At 36.5% G+C, this 14,649-nt stretch overlaps 1 protein-coding gene across 19 annotated transcripts in view; it reads left to right on the forward strand.

The window, feature by feature from the left end:
- The window catches only part of TENM3 (teneurin transmembrane protein 3), a 1,288,622-nt gene that overhangs the window by 468,548 nt on the left and 805,425 nt on the right, over positions 1-14,649 (forward strand). For 17 of the 19 annotated variants that reach the window (XM_064148897.1, XM_064148896.1, XM_064148915.1 and 14 more), the window contains one exon: positions 11,275-11,440. The gene's annotated coding sequence lies outside the window, so the exon portion shown is untranslated. The remainder of the gene's footprint in view (positions 1-11,274; positions 11,441-14,649) is intronic. The other 2 variants (XM_064148899.1, XM_064148904.1) reach the window with 1 other exon arrangement.

The raw sequence follows: 14,649 nt of genomic DNA on the forward strand, positions 1-14,649 counted from the left end.
ACATACATTTATAATATTAATACGATTATTAAGTAAAAGAATATTAAATGTATTATCTAAAAAAAAAAGTTTTCATCTAAGTGTATTGTGATGACATTGTCCCTATAAATATAAGCAGTTACGTTTATGAATCGTATACATAGCAAAGATTACAAGAGAGTTCTCACCAGGAGCGTGTTACAGATTTTTTTTTTAATAAAAGTACTACCCAAAAGTACCCATTTTTTTAGATGAAACAGTTTCAAACTTCTTTCATTACTTGAAGACATAACATTGTCTTTACTGATCTTTTGATGTTAGGATTTTTTAGATGGTTGAAAAAATCCTTCCGATATTTGAAAAGATCAACTACAAGAGATGGCTGCTCATAGAACTTCAGGGCAAACCCCAAGAGGGTTTTGATCCACAATCTCTTAAGGTGCTGTACATTTGTGTTTTCATTCATACCAGTGCCTTCAAATACTTGCCAAGTTTGAAAAATATATTTCTTTGTTTTATTTCACACTAAAGAGCTCATTCAGAGAGGCACCGTAAAACAGTATATCCTCTTTATGTTGCTCTTCTTGGGAGTCAAGGAATAGTATGGTCTAATGAGGTACTACATAGGTTATCAACAGGATTTTGTGATCGACTTCAATAGCTTTACATCAGAAGCAAACTTAAAAGACTTACAAGAAAAAAAAAAATTAAGTGAAGAGTTAGTGCCCCATGATACCATTTTCCAGGAAGAGATGGTTCAATAATAATACCAAATAAAAAATACCGGTTAAGAAAAGCAAATTATTAAGGAAGTGCTATGGTTTTTTTTTATGATTTGTTTGTGATTACTGAATAAATAATTTCATGAATTAAATATTTAGTTATTTCTATAATCTTCAGAGCTAACAAGCCGTTTTAAGAAACTTCAGAATAATTTATTTGAAGTAGCATAGTTGACAATTTTCAGAAGTGCTAAGGAAAATGGTAGCATTTAAGAAATGCAATAAACACATTTCTTGTTTTACAACACTTGAAATGTGAACATGCAGTATTTATAGTACCAAAACTGAATGCATGAGGTATGTACATTGTTTATTGTCACTCTGCATATTCCCCATAGTTATTTTCTGTGGGGTGTTTGTGACAGTATTTCTGCTTACATGACACAGGATATTCTGAACTAAATGTTGTGGGTCTAGAACATTGGAATATAGGGTTAGCCTTTAGTTCTGTGTATCCCTAGATGACATATCAGGTATTGTAATAGTACTGCCTATCAGAATGTTCATGTCCCTTTCTCCATAGATAACACACAAATGAGAGAAATATAAAAACGTAAGCATGCTAAGGTTATTTTAAAATACTGTGGACTATCAGATAAAGCTTACATAGTTAACAAACCAGAGACATAAATCAGAAACTTTTCATTGGATTAGGTTTGATTTTTGGAAATAGTGAGGGGGGAAAAACAAAAACAAAAACAAAACCCCAAAACACAGCAAACATTCTGAGTATGCAGTTTAGGCCAGATCTGATGTTTAACTCTTGAAATACTGCATCTGGAAATACAACTACAAAAAAGCTACAATGTATTCAGTAAAAAAAATGCTCTTGCATTCGATCAGGATAGCAGTAGGACTATGCCTCCCATGATATATATCTTTGCAGTTTAGCTATAGGAAAAACAGAGGTACAGCATAAACACATAAAAAAATTACAGTACAGAGATCAGATCAAAGCTCTGACTTGCACTATATTGTGTTTGATCAATTATGTATACCTAGAGAATAGTATGAAAACAGAGCAAGTATATATTGATAGTCTGCTTCCATATAGGTGTCTGAATCCCCTTCCACATCCACTCCCATCCATTTTTCCCTGAATAGCTCTGACTCATTAACAATTTTAATTATTTGTGTGAGAACATAAACCTTCTTTATTTGTTTTAAACTATCACTCCCTAGCTTCATTAATATCTCCTAATCTTTTTATAAGAAGAGATAATGAAATTATTATTGCCAGATAACTTTGCTGAGGGTTCAGCAGTGGTGCCAATATGGAGCCCTGAGGGACATCACTTGTTACTGATCAGAACATTGAGCTGTTGACAGCTACCTGCTAGATGTGATCATCCATTCAATTCCTCATCCATCAAACAGTCCACTCATCAGTTCACTCCAGATCAGGGAGAAGGATATTGTGGGACACCATGTCAGAGTCCTTACAGAAATCCAGATAGGTGGCATCTATAGCTTTTAGCTTGTCCGCTGATGTAGTCACTCCATCATAGACAGCCGCCAGGTTGGTCAGAAAGCATTTATCCTTGGTGAAGCTGTGCTGGCTGTTTTGAATCACCTCTCTGTCCTCCATGTGCCTTAGCAGAGCTTCTAGAAAGATCTGTAATCTTCTGAGGTCCTCCTTTCTGCCCTTTTAGGAAATCAGTGCAATGTTTCTCTTTTCCCAGTCACCAGGGACTTCACCCAACTGCCAGGACTTTTCAAATATAATGGAGAGTCCCTGAGGAAGTGCGTCAACCAATTCCTTGAGGACTCTGAGCTGCATCATGTTAGGACCCATAGATCTTATAGATTTTCCTCAGGTGGTCTTGAAGACGATTTTTCTCTTAGTGTGAAAGACTTTTGTTCTCTGGTCCCTGTCTTGTGATCCATCCATTTGAGAGGTATGGGAAGACAAACTCCCAGTCATGACTGAGGCAAAAACTTTTCAAGTACCTCAGCCTTCTCCTTGTCCATTGTTACCAGTTTACCAGTCTTGCTTATCAGAGGGGACGCACTTTCTTTGACCTTCCTTTTCTCCCAGAAATTCCTATTGACTAACTTCTAGATGATCTGCAGATTTGCTTGTCTAAAATTTGGGGTCCTGATTTTAGTCATTACCTGACTCGTACAGAGGGATGTGAGCTCCAGCAGTGATCACTGCAGCCCAGGCTGCCTCCAGCATAACTTCTGGTAGTTCTGTCCATTACCTGGCTTAAGAGTTTATCCTTAGTGCCTTCGAGGAATCTCCTTAATTGCCTTCAGGTCCCTGTGCTACTTTTCTTCATTTATTGTAAAGCTTGCAGGAAAAGGATACATTGCTAACACAGATAGATCTCTCCATTTGAACATCAAACTTTTCTATGTTCTAATTCAGAGCTGTAATTATTGCAGGTTCTTAGATATGTTGCTATTTAGTGATCTCTTTTTGGTGTCTAGTTTTCCTGTTGTCGTTCTTTCTCTGTATACGACAGACATTTGTTTACAGGTTGGAGGTCTCTTCCAACCTGGTTGATTCTATGATTCTGTGGTTTAGAAAGCATTTCCTTACCATGCCACTCTACAGAAAGACACTGCAACATCAATGGTAAAATGCAGACAGGTGTATCAGATATTTAGTAGCAAAAATGCCAGACATGACGAAAGTACAAGAGTCAGCTGTTAGAGCTCTAGCATATATTAGTCTATCAGTTGTATCTCGGACAAGGGGCAGTGGGATGTAAACTACAACACAGGAAGTTCCACCTAAACATGAGGAAGAACTTCTTTCCTGTTAGGGTCATGGAGCACTGGTACAGGCTCCCTAGAGAGGTTGTGGAGTCTCCTTCTCTAGAGACTTTCAAGACCTGTCTGGATGCATTCCTGTGTGATGTGCAACAGAATCTGTATCCTGTTCTGGTAGGGAGTTTGGACCAGAAGAACTCCAGAGGTCTTTTCCAGTCTCCTGTGATCTTGTGAATTCTGTCTAATTCAGGAAAAACAATTTAAACCAGCACTGGACTACTTTAAAATACTATTTGTAGTCTTCAGAGTCTTTAAGTTAGTCTTCAAATATTTGTTAGTAGAAAGAAAGCAGATGTTGAAAATCAGTGACAATATTTTAGTTACAAATTGCTATAAAATTACATTTTGATCACATGATATGACTTTTTCCACCAGATATTGTTGGGGTGAGTAAGACAGTTTGACTGAGAGGTAGACATTCTCCCATTGTGCTTACTCTAGAATCACAGAATCATTTTAGTTGGAATCATCAAGCTCAACCGTTAACCCAGAACTAATAACTGGGCATAATATGTGAAAATACTGGGGCTTAGGAACTAAAATACAGCTTCATCTACTTTAAAAACATGGTATTACTAAAAGCACAGTTTGAGCTATTTTATTTATTAATTGAAAAGAAGAGCTTCATATGATTCTGAATTCAAATGTAAAATACTATGTACTCCAATTTACCGCAGACAACAGTTCATTATGCTAACATATCTTTGGATATAAATACTAGCATTGCAGTTTAAGATGTGATAATTTTAAGAGGCATTTCATTTTCTCTGAATTTCCTCCAGATGTAATTCTGTCTCAAAAAAATTCAGAATTCAATTTTTTAATTGTAAACTTGTAACATTCCAACAGTATTCAAAAATCAACAACATACAAGTTCTTTCCTGGTATAAAGTGTTTGCTTGTCATAACTATGTCAGTTTCCTGTTCTGTTCTTCGACACTGAATTTGACAGATACACTCTGTGCTATCAGTGGCATACTCTGAACTGCATAAAGAGGAAGCTGCCAGTGCAGTTTGTTTCAAAGGATTGTGATTTTTAAAATAACAGAATATATCCAAGGAAAAACATATCACAATCATGAGCTTACTTTAGGTGCAGCGCTGGTTATTACTATATATTATTTTTTATATCCATTCTCTTTAAAATATTTGGTGTAAGTGTATAATTCTTCTCTGTAAATTCCTTTCCTATTTTGCCATATCGTGAGTATGAGAATGAATAGCCATGTAGAGATTTAGTGTATGAGAATCTTTCACATGGATTTTCACTATGTAAGAACATTGATATTAAAAAGGGTAGCTTTCAGCTTCCCTGCAAGATGCCTGCCTGAGTTAATTGAACCTTATACAGATACACTTTTGAAAATTCTGCAGGTAAAATGGAGTGGGTCCATTCTCCCCTCAGTCTTACTCTTCACCCTTCTTGAAAGTTTCCTGTAATTTAAAATGTAATAAATTATTCTACCATCAAATATTATTAAAAGTATTTGTAGTAGATTTTCTTGCCTTCTTTCTTATAAATGAAGTAGAGACTTACCTATCAGGTTACACTGCTGTTGTATGGAGTACCTTTCACATCACTGAAGTGATACAGTGTTTTTGCTAGGAGAGAATTGTGAACTATTATCAACATTCCATAAGAATGTAACAGCTGTTGGCTTTTAGAAACAGCAAAGAATGATACTGAATGATACATGGATGTTAGCAAAATACGGGGCAAAGAAGTTTAGAAGTAGAAGGAATTAGGGGCCGTGGAGTGCTTGCACAAGTGATAGGATAAGGGTATTAATTGCAACCCAAAGAAAAGAGCAAATACATGAAGAGATTATGGGAATTAGTATTTTGACCCAGGTTTATGTTCTTCTGTTAAGTGTTATCAATTCCTTTCTTTGCTTTTGGGGAAAAAAAAAAAAGAGACATCACATTGTTTGCGCTTTACATATGTACCTGCTTGTGACAGCATGCTTGCTTAATAGATCCTCTAAAAAACTCAGCAGAAAGATTTCACTCAAACTTTGCCTTCGTATCATTAATAATTACTTGCAGTGTTTTACTTTTGTGTACTGCTAGAACTTCCAGAAAAGAACTTTTTTTTTTTTTTCCTTTCCTGCTCTAATCTTGTTTCCAGGACATTTGGTCTTATAGATGGGTTCAGTGCACAATAATTCAACCAGGGTCTATTTTATTGATTATCTGCTTTCCTTGCTACCATGTGCTAGCATGGTATTCAAAATATACACAAAGGGTTGGGTTTTTTTAATACTTCAGATAATTTTAGTATTTAATATTTCTGAGGAGAGGGTCATACTGCCTACATCCATGTGGAAAATAGAAAAGCAATACGAAATATATTTTGCCCCAAAGGAGGAAAAATAAAAACACTGGCACAGAATTGGAGATTAACTAGAAATCCTATTTACAGAAGTACAGAAGGTATCAAGGCACTAAGGATGTATATGCACTCTGTATCAACCTTGGCCTAGCTCCTCGGCTGGGCCTCAACCAGGCCTCAAACAGCCAAGCCTCCCCAGGTAGTTCCAGAGCAGGCTTCAGCCACACGGTAAGAAACAGCTTACCAGGCAGGCCTCACTCCCACACAGTGCACCCGAAGCCATAGCAGCTGCCATGCACTCAGAGTGGAGAGGCGAGAGACATGTGACCAAGGGGTCTGCCTCTTACAGATGAAGATGCAAGACAGGGGATAGAATAAGGAATTGCAGTATCCTGCGTACTCCCTCTGGGGTGGACTGTCAGCCCCCTTGGGTGTATCTAGTCCTCTGGAGAAATTTATCTCTGTGATAGGACAATTAGTCCTATACCTTCAACAGAGGTAAAGCTTATATTTTTAACATATTTAAATTAATCTATACAACTTCTAATTTAGTAAGAAACTTTGTTAAGGAGTCCTCCTCTCTGTATCTGCCATGGTTCTGTTTTAAATTTGTCATTAAAGGTTCTGTTTTTATTGCAATTACTGAATATGTTATCTAGCAGTACAGTGAAAAAGACATGATCTGTAAGAATCTAAATAATTAAGACACAAAAATTACAAGAAGGAGCATCCCAGTCTCCAAAAATATGAAACTCTAATGTGTGTTAACTTTGCACTATATATATAAAAAAGTATTTTAGGAAATTAAAATTAAACTATTATAAAAAAATGAGAAATCCTTGCTCTTAGGCTTCCCATTGAACTTATAATTTGGGATTAAGTTCACTTACTCCCTCTTCTGCTGTCATCTGAAATAGCAGTACCTCGTATCAAATTATCAGGGCAGCAAACTGGATCAAAACTGTTATCTTGAGGAGTTTTGCTGTAAGTATCCTAATTTTCTCCCCAAGCTAGATATTAGTTTTATGATATATAAGTCTTATAAGTATATAATCAGTAAATGCCTTTTTTGAAGGAATAAACTGCTTTCATTAACCTCTTATGTGTAAATTATATTAAAAGAATTATCTTTATTCTTCACTAAAAAAGGTGTCTGAGATCCTCAAGATGTGTAAGAATCCGTGATATGATTGCATCATGTATTTCTGTCATGGTATGAGTAGATGAGTGGAAATAAATTTTGGATAATTTTGAATTTATCACAGCTCTTTAAATAATTTTATCTTGGAAAAGAGAAGGAAATTAATATTAATTTATTCCACTGTAAATGTGTTCCCAAATGATACAAAAACGACTTCAGCTGCTGTTTCTTAGGAAAAAGAAATAAAGGAAATCAGATATAACAAATGAGAATTTCAAGCCCAGTGACAGTCGACAGAGACCTGGATGCCTTATATCTGCACAGCTTTCAATCAAGTACTATGTGTACTGCAGTGGAATAAACTGAAGACACTCTGGCAGCCAAGTAGACTTTGATCACTTTTGTTCATAGATGTGACTTATATTTCAGTAGGCCTTTTTTTTTTTTCTAAGCTAGTGATCTTCCCTAAACTTTATAGTGAGTACTCAGTGAACTTAAGGAAACCTTTACTCATTCTGCAAACAAGACATTAAATACTCATGCTGGGCCACACTATTATTTTCTTTAAATATCAGATAAAGACTCTGTTACAGAGGGTTTTTTTTTTTGTCCACTGTCCTTCACATTCTATAGTGCAAGTTACGGTGAAAGATGAGTTACATTTTTATAATCTTGGTGCATTAATTCAGTTTTGCAGAAGAAATGAAGTTTGAAAACAGTAATTTCCCTACTTTCTTTTCCTGATTGACAGTTTCTGTTGATTATGTGCATTATTTTTGTTTACTTCATGACACGTTAAGATATTTTTACACAAAAAGATGATAATTATGCTTTCATAAGTCACCTTACTAAGTCTGAACGGAAGGCTAAGAAGAGTTCAGTTTTTCTTATAAGGATGCAGTGATATAGACAGCATAGTAGGAACCACCTTATTTCTTTCAGTTGTTTGTAATCATACACTGCACCCTCATAAACAACAGACTGGTAGAATCCTATGATGCAGCCTTGCCTTCATGGGCCTATAAGAAAGCTAGTGAGGGACTTGTAAGGGTGTCAGGTAGTGATAGGACTAGGAGGAATGGATCCAAGCTAGAGGAGGGTAGATTTAGACTGGATGTTAGTAAGAAGATCTTCACCATAAAGGTGGTGAGACTTTGGAACAGGTTGCCCAGTAAGGTGGTGGAAGCCCCATTCCTGGATGGTTTTAAGGCCAGACTGGATGTGGCTTTGGGCAACCTGTTCTAGTAGAAAGTGTCACTGCACATGGCTTGGAACTAGATGCCACCTGAGGTCCCTTCCCACCCTGACAATTCTGTGATTCTCTGAATTTTATACAGATTAGAGCATAATGGGTAGGCCTTGTGCAGTCTGTGAAAATTGTATGTGTATAGCATAAAAGTGAAGCTGCATGTTGCATGTTCTGGATGTGAGATGAAAGCATGTAGGAATCTGAGCATTTAAAGCTTGCCAATGTATTGCAAGACAACTGCAAAAAATAGAGGGCCAAACTTTGTTCACCGTTCTCTATACAACCTGTTCAGTGTGACCCCTGGAATGTGCCAGTTGTGCCCTTGTGGCCAAGAAGGCCATTGGTATCATGGGGTATACTGGAAGATGTGTGGTTAGTAGGTTGAGCAAGGTTCTCCTCCTCCCTCTACTCTGCCCTGGTGAGATCACATCTCGAATAGTGTCCAGTTCTGGGCCCCTCAGTCCAAGAAGGACCTCAGGGAACTGCTTGAAAGAGTCCAGCACAGAGCCACAGTGATGATTAAGGAATTGGAACATCTGCCTTATGAGGAAAGGCTGAGGGATTTGGGTCTCTTTACCTTGGAGGAGACTGAGGAGTGATCTCATTAATGTTTATAAATATGTGAAGGGCAAGTGTCAGGAGAACAGAGCCAGACACTTCTCAGTGATGTCCAGAAATAGGACAAGGGACAGTGGGTGCAAGCTGGAGGATAGGAGGTTCCTAATGAACATAAGGAAACACATTTTCCTTGTGAGGATCACAAGGCACTGGGACAGGCTGCCCAGGAAGGTTGTGGAGTCTCCTTTTCTGAAGACATTCAAAACCCACCTGGGCATATTCCTGTGTGACCTATTCTAGGTGATTGTGGTTTGGCAGGGAGATCAGACTAGGTGATCTTTCAAGGTCACTCCAACCCCCAGCATTCTGTGATTCTGTAATGGGCTGTGCTCTATGCTGTACTTAAAAACAAACAAAAAGTAGAAAAGATACTGTATCTGACTTGCAAAGCAGTTGCTTGACAGCGTAGTCAGTCTTAGTCTGCTCTTCCTAGATCTACTTAGCCATCACCTATTTGCACAGGAACTGGATCTTCTTTCTACCTCTCTACCCATCAGAAGAATTGTTGACCCATGCAAAGTACACACTGCTTTCCTGCCACCAAGAATGAAAAGCAGCTGTACTAGCTATCAGGCGGAGTACTACTCAGAAGTTGTGGCAGTAGTGCCACCTTGCTACATTTTTATTTTTATAATGCTACAAGAATCATAAATAACTTTCCTTAAAACATCTACATCTCTGGTAACTCTAGGGAAAAATCCTAAAAAAATACATTTCATATGATCACTTATCACCAAGAACAAAGGATAGAAAAAAAAAACCCATATGAAAACAAGACATTCAATTTCAATAGGGAGGGATAGTGAAAGTCGCCCTGGAAGTGAAACTCAAAGACACTTGGTTTAGATTTTGAGCTCTCTATAAAGTCACTTTAAAAATGAGGTGACTGTCTTGTCATGTATTGCTTTTTAATTAATGTTTGCAATAATCTCTGTTGTTCAAATTCAGACAGATACTTTTTCATTCCTTTTATATTAATTTGAAATTATTCACTATGTCAGCACTTGCACTTTTCTTGGCAACCTCAAAAATACCTGTTAAATGTAATGGTTGCAAAGTTTTACAATAATAGTGATACAGAAAAATATTATTCTATGTATTAGAAGATTTTTTTAATGACAAGTTTGTGAGTATTTACTACAGTTTGGATGAATGGAAAGAATAAATGTCAAGAAAATACAAATTCTTCACTAAATATGTTTTTTAGAGAATTTATAATGATTTTGAGAAACCAAGAATATTTTTTGCATTGTTCATGTTTTAGCAGTATACTTCTCTTTGCTGTTTCAGTAATTAAGTCTTATGACATTCCAGAAAGCATAAATCCTGCTGAGATGTTTAAGTTTGGGGCAACCTCTTGATGCACAAACAAAGTAAATTAAAAAATAAGACACTTCCCCAGGATCTTAACGAGCTGTTTTGCTTCACCTTTGAAACAAAATTGAATGGTAAAGCATTATGGCTTACTGAAACTGTTCTGGCCTCTTTGTTAACTAGAACCTCTTTTTGAAATTCTTTGCCATCAATTACATTTTTGAAGGAATTTTAATTATGTGCCTGAAAAGAATAAAGATGCTTCAGGCTGCATTTGTTTATCGTGGAAGGCCGAAAAAAAAAACGAGGGCAGAGCTTCCCAGCTCATGCAGGGGTTGCACAGAGAGAGAGAGATGACTTTTAATTCGACAAGTTCAGAGAGATTTCTTAGTTTGACGCGCACAGCAGGGGGTCTTTGAGTGCCTGGCAATACTTCAGCATTCTGAGCTTTGAAAGTCTTTCCCTGCAGCAGAAATTGTATCAAAAGCCAATGATAATATTCCCTGCAAGGTAAAGGACCCTATTGAAGATTTCTAGAGCTGTTTATTTATTCATCACAGTTTTTTCTTTTAGGACGTTTTCAGGCGTATAGGTAATAATTCACACAGATGCTAGGAAAATTAATTAGATAGATAGACAGACACACAGACAGATAAATAGCAGAAATCCCTCACCTTCCCCTTAAGTTTTCCATAGGCCACATTCACCTATAAATTTTCCTGTCACTCCATACCGTGTATTCTGCATTTAATCTTCACTTCAAATCTCGTCTTTTCCTTACTTTTAACAGAATTGTCATTTCTGTCTGCCTTCTACCACCAACTGAGTACATAAGATGTTTGTGGCCATTTCCTTCCACTAAAACCTCAAAGTGATTGATTAATTGATATTCAGTTTCTTAAGGGTCTTTTTAAATCTTATTTTTTAAGTAGATTTGAGATAACTATTTCAAGGCTAAGATTAAAGTGTTATTTATTTTCCAGAGATCAAAGTTTTAATGTTTTGACATGACTTTTGTTTTAAAAGTATATACACATATGTTTTTCTTTCTGATTTGTTTTGTTTTGTTTTGTTTCTGCAGTAGAGCTGGGACTGTGAGAGTACGACAGCCTTTCCCTTGTGTAATGTCAATGTCGGCTATCACTTTGGCAGAATCAGCCAGCTCAGTGAAGACAGAAAAACCCTCCTTCCTTCTCGTTTTTTCATCTACTGGTGGCATTCAAAGTGACCTTCCCTCATAAATATTGGTGAGTGACCACATGGGGAAAGCAGTTCGTTGGTGCAAAGAAACTTCTTTCAAAAAGCTGTGTTGACCTGAGGGGTTTCCTGTTTTTTTTTTTTTCTTCTCCTTCTCCCAAAGTATAAAAATCTCCACATATGCAGGTGTTAGATTTTTACTTTTTAATAATAATGTGAGACATGTAACAGCACTTATTTCTTTGCACTTACTTATAGAACACTAGCTGTCTATTCAAACTATATGAAACATTCTTTCAAAGTTGTGTTTTAGAGAGAGAAATACTTCCTGAAAGCAAGAATCTCTCTTACTTTCTGTTAGCTAAATGATCTGGAATGGTATGCATTTATCATAAGGCCCCAGATATGGCAAGATGAAACTTTTCCAGGTGTAGAAATTAAGGACAATAGTTAGAAGACACGTTCTGGGACCCTTCCAGTTTGGGGAGCATGTCAGAGCACTGCGGAAATTCTGATACTCACATGGCAGTCCAGGAATGATGTAGTAAGTGCGGTAGTTCCATAAGGCTGTCTGAAGTACATAGTTGAGTACTGTAAAAGTTACAGGCAGTTTGAGACTGTCTAAGCTACTTGTCCTGCTTGAGACATCTAGTGTGTCTACAGAGATTTTCAGTGCTTAAAAACGATGTGTAGATAGTGAAATAGCCTTTCATGGCTCAGAAATATTCACAGTATCATAACACAAAACATGACAAAGTACATGCTCAGATACAAAAAATATTTTAACTGTCTTGGAACAGTTTGGAAGCTGTAAATACATGCAAGATCTAAGGCTGGAAGTTATCTCAGGTTTCGAAGTCTAAAGGCTGTCATTCACTGTTAACTACATTATTGCAATTATCTCCTGTTCAGACTACAGTCAGACAACTGTGATGTATCATTTATGACTATATGATAAGTAATATTTCAATTTTTTGTCTCAATTATATGTGTACTTGAAGTATTTCAATTTCCAGGGCCAGAAAAGTTTCCAAAAAAATAAAAATAGGAATGCTGTCAGGGCACCAACCTAGCAAAATAGTACCTTTTCATCAAAGGCTCACTTAGATTAAAAGGAAAGGCTGGTATATGTAATACACGTATCTTTTAAAGAAAGAGTAGTGCTGTAACTTAGAAGGTTTTGAACTGTGCATGAAGATTGTTGCTCATTTCCTTATCTACTAGTATTCAGGAGGCAGAGTGGAGAAGAGAAGGAAGAATACAAAAGTTTAGCAGAACTGCATAAATGGCTGTCCTCTATCAGTGCTCCTTCTTTCTGCATCAGCTATTAGCCTTACTAATTTGGAGGTTAGCATTTGGGTGTACAGGTAAGTCAGTATCAGGCTTGGTTTTAGGTATTTGTGTGAATCTCTTAGAACTGAATCGAGTTTTCATCCTAGTTTGGAATCATTGTAATAATTACGTCAAAAAACAAGGAATAAGTAAACTCACTGATTTAATACATTTTCCGACATCTTTTTTATCTAGCAGCAGCATTCTAATCATAATCACTTACTGCGGTATTTTTAATGCAGTGATGTATAATGGCAAGATTGCACACTACATAAAGCAGGAGTTCAAAGCATTTGTCTTTTGAGAAATACCTTCTTTAACTGTGTTTCCATACTAAAGTTGTCTGTCAACTAATTTTTATACCTTCAGAGGATGTTGCACAGCTTTACAGTAGCTATGTGGAATAATTTGCTCTTTGGTCATACTATTTTATTTTGCATGTGTATCTGCTTTCCTTTAAAATGGGTAGGATGTGATCAAAAAGGATCACATATAATTGTTACAATTTCTCAGTGAATTTATGGCAGCTCCATCTAGCATTAGAAAGAAATGACAAAGCATGCTAATAATTTGTGATAGCTTATTTCCTGTTTTAATTTCTGTGTGATACAGCCATGTACTTCAGCACGATCTGCAAATGATTCTAGAGTAACTAATCTTTTACTTCCTTTGCATTTTACATATATTTGATATATTGTTGATATTTGACAAGTGTAAAGGGACTTAATTCAAGAAAATGGAAATAATTAAATTGATACATAAATGCAGTAAAAATTGCCTCTGCATTAATGGGGCTGAAGATATTCTTTGTTTTAATCTATTGTGTCAGAGTAGGATTATCCACCTCTGATTATTTTGTTGTTTTGGTTTTTTTTCTGAAGCCTCAAGTGTTTTTAAGGAGTTTATGGAAAAATCCAATGTAATCTGTGACACAGAAAGCTTTAAAGGCAAGTGTACCCCTTTGAAGCCCATAGCTCTGAACTACATACAGAGTCTTTATAAGGACACTTCTTTGCAGCTTGGTTCAAATAGTGTTTGATTGTGTGATGCATTCCCTTCTAGAAGTATAAACTATCATTAGTCTTAAACAGTGTTGCTCTCCTCTAAGTAAAGGATTTTACAATAAATGAATATATTTTTTACTTTATGTTTCTAAGGGGTTTTTGTTTAATTATGCTTTATTTAATTTTCCTATACCTAAACTCTTAGGAGTCTGATGAAACAGGAATCATAGCACTGTTAGGTTTTAAATTAAAAAAGTGACACGAACAGCCAGCTAGCAGAAACACAGTGCTCCAGGAGCTGTAACTAGTAAAGTCAGCTGTCCTTTGGAAATGACGTTTTCTTTGTAATCTAAGATCACCAGTTTCAACTGCAACCCTGATTTCTCTGTTCCTCTTGTCTCCTATTACACTCTTGCTAAGAGGCAAAAGAGCTGTGCTTAGTCTGCTGCTCCATGAATGCTGAGTAGCCCATCTAGTTCCTTTCAGAATGCCTGAATTCCAGACTTCTTCCTGTCTCTGAGGAAATTAATTTGGGGTTTCATCCCTGAAAATTGTGGGGTGTTAGTTATCTTCAAGGCTTGTTTTTCTTCTGACTTGATTAAGACTTGACAGTCACCCACCTGAAAAATTACTGAGTGGAGAGAAATAGCATAGAGACAGGGGTTTCAGCCTTAGGTAAGGCTCAAATGTTTAGACATTCAAAAAGACTTAGGAAGTACCTGGTATCCTCACCCTGCCATTGGGAGTAAGAGACAACTCTTTAGGACAAGTTTCCGTAAATGCTCTTCTTAATTAAAAATAGTTTTTTTGTGGGCTATATTTATGACTCTTACTCTCTGGTCTGATCTTTTGTTCAAATGACAGTAAAACAAAATTATTTCCCTCTGCCCAAGATTTGTAACTTTGAAAATGCATAAAAGAGG

Source organism: Pogoniulus pusillus, chromosome 9 (genome assembly GCF_015220805.1).
Source record: "Pogoniulus pusillus isolate bPogPus1 chromosome 9, bPogPus1.pri, whole genome shotgun sequence".
In the NCBI taxonomy this organism is placed as follows: Eukaryota; Metazoa; Chordata; class Aves; order Piciformes; family Lybiidae; genus Pogoniulus; species Pogoniulus pusillus.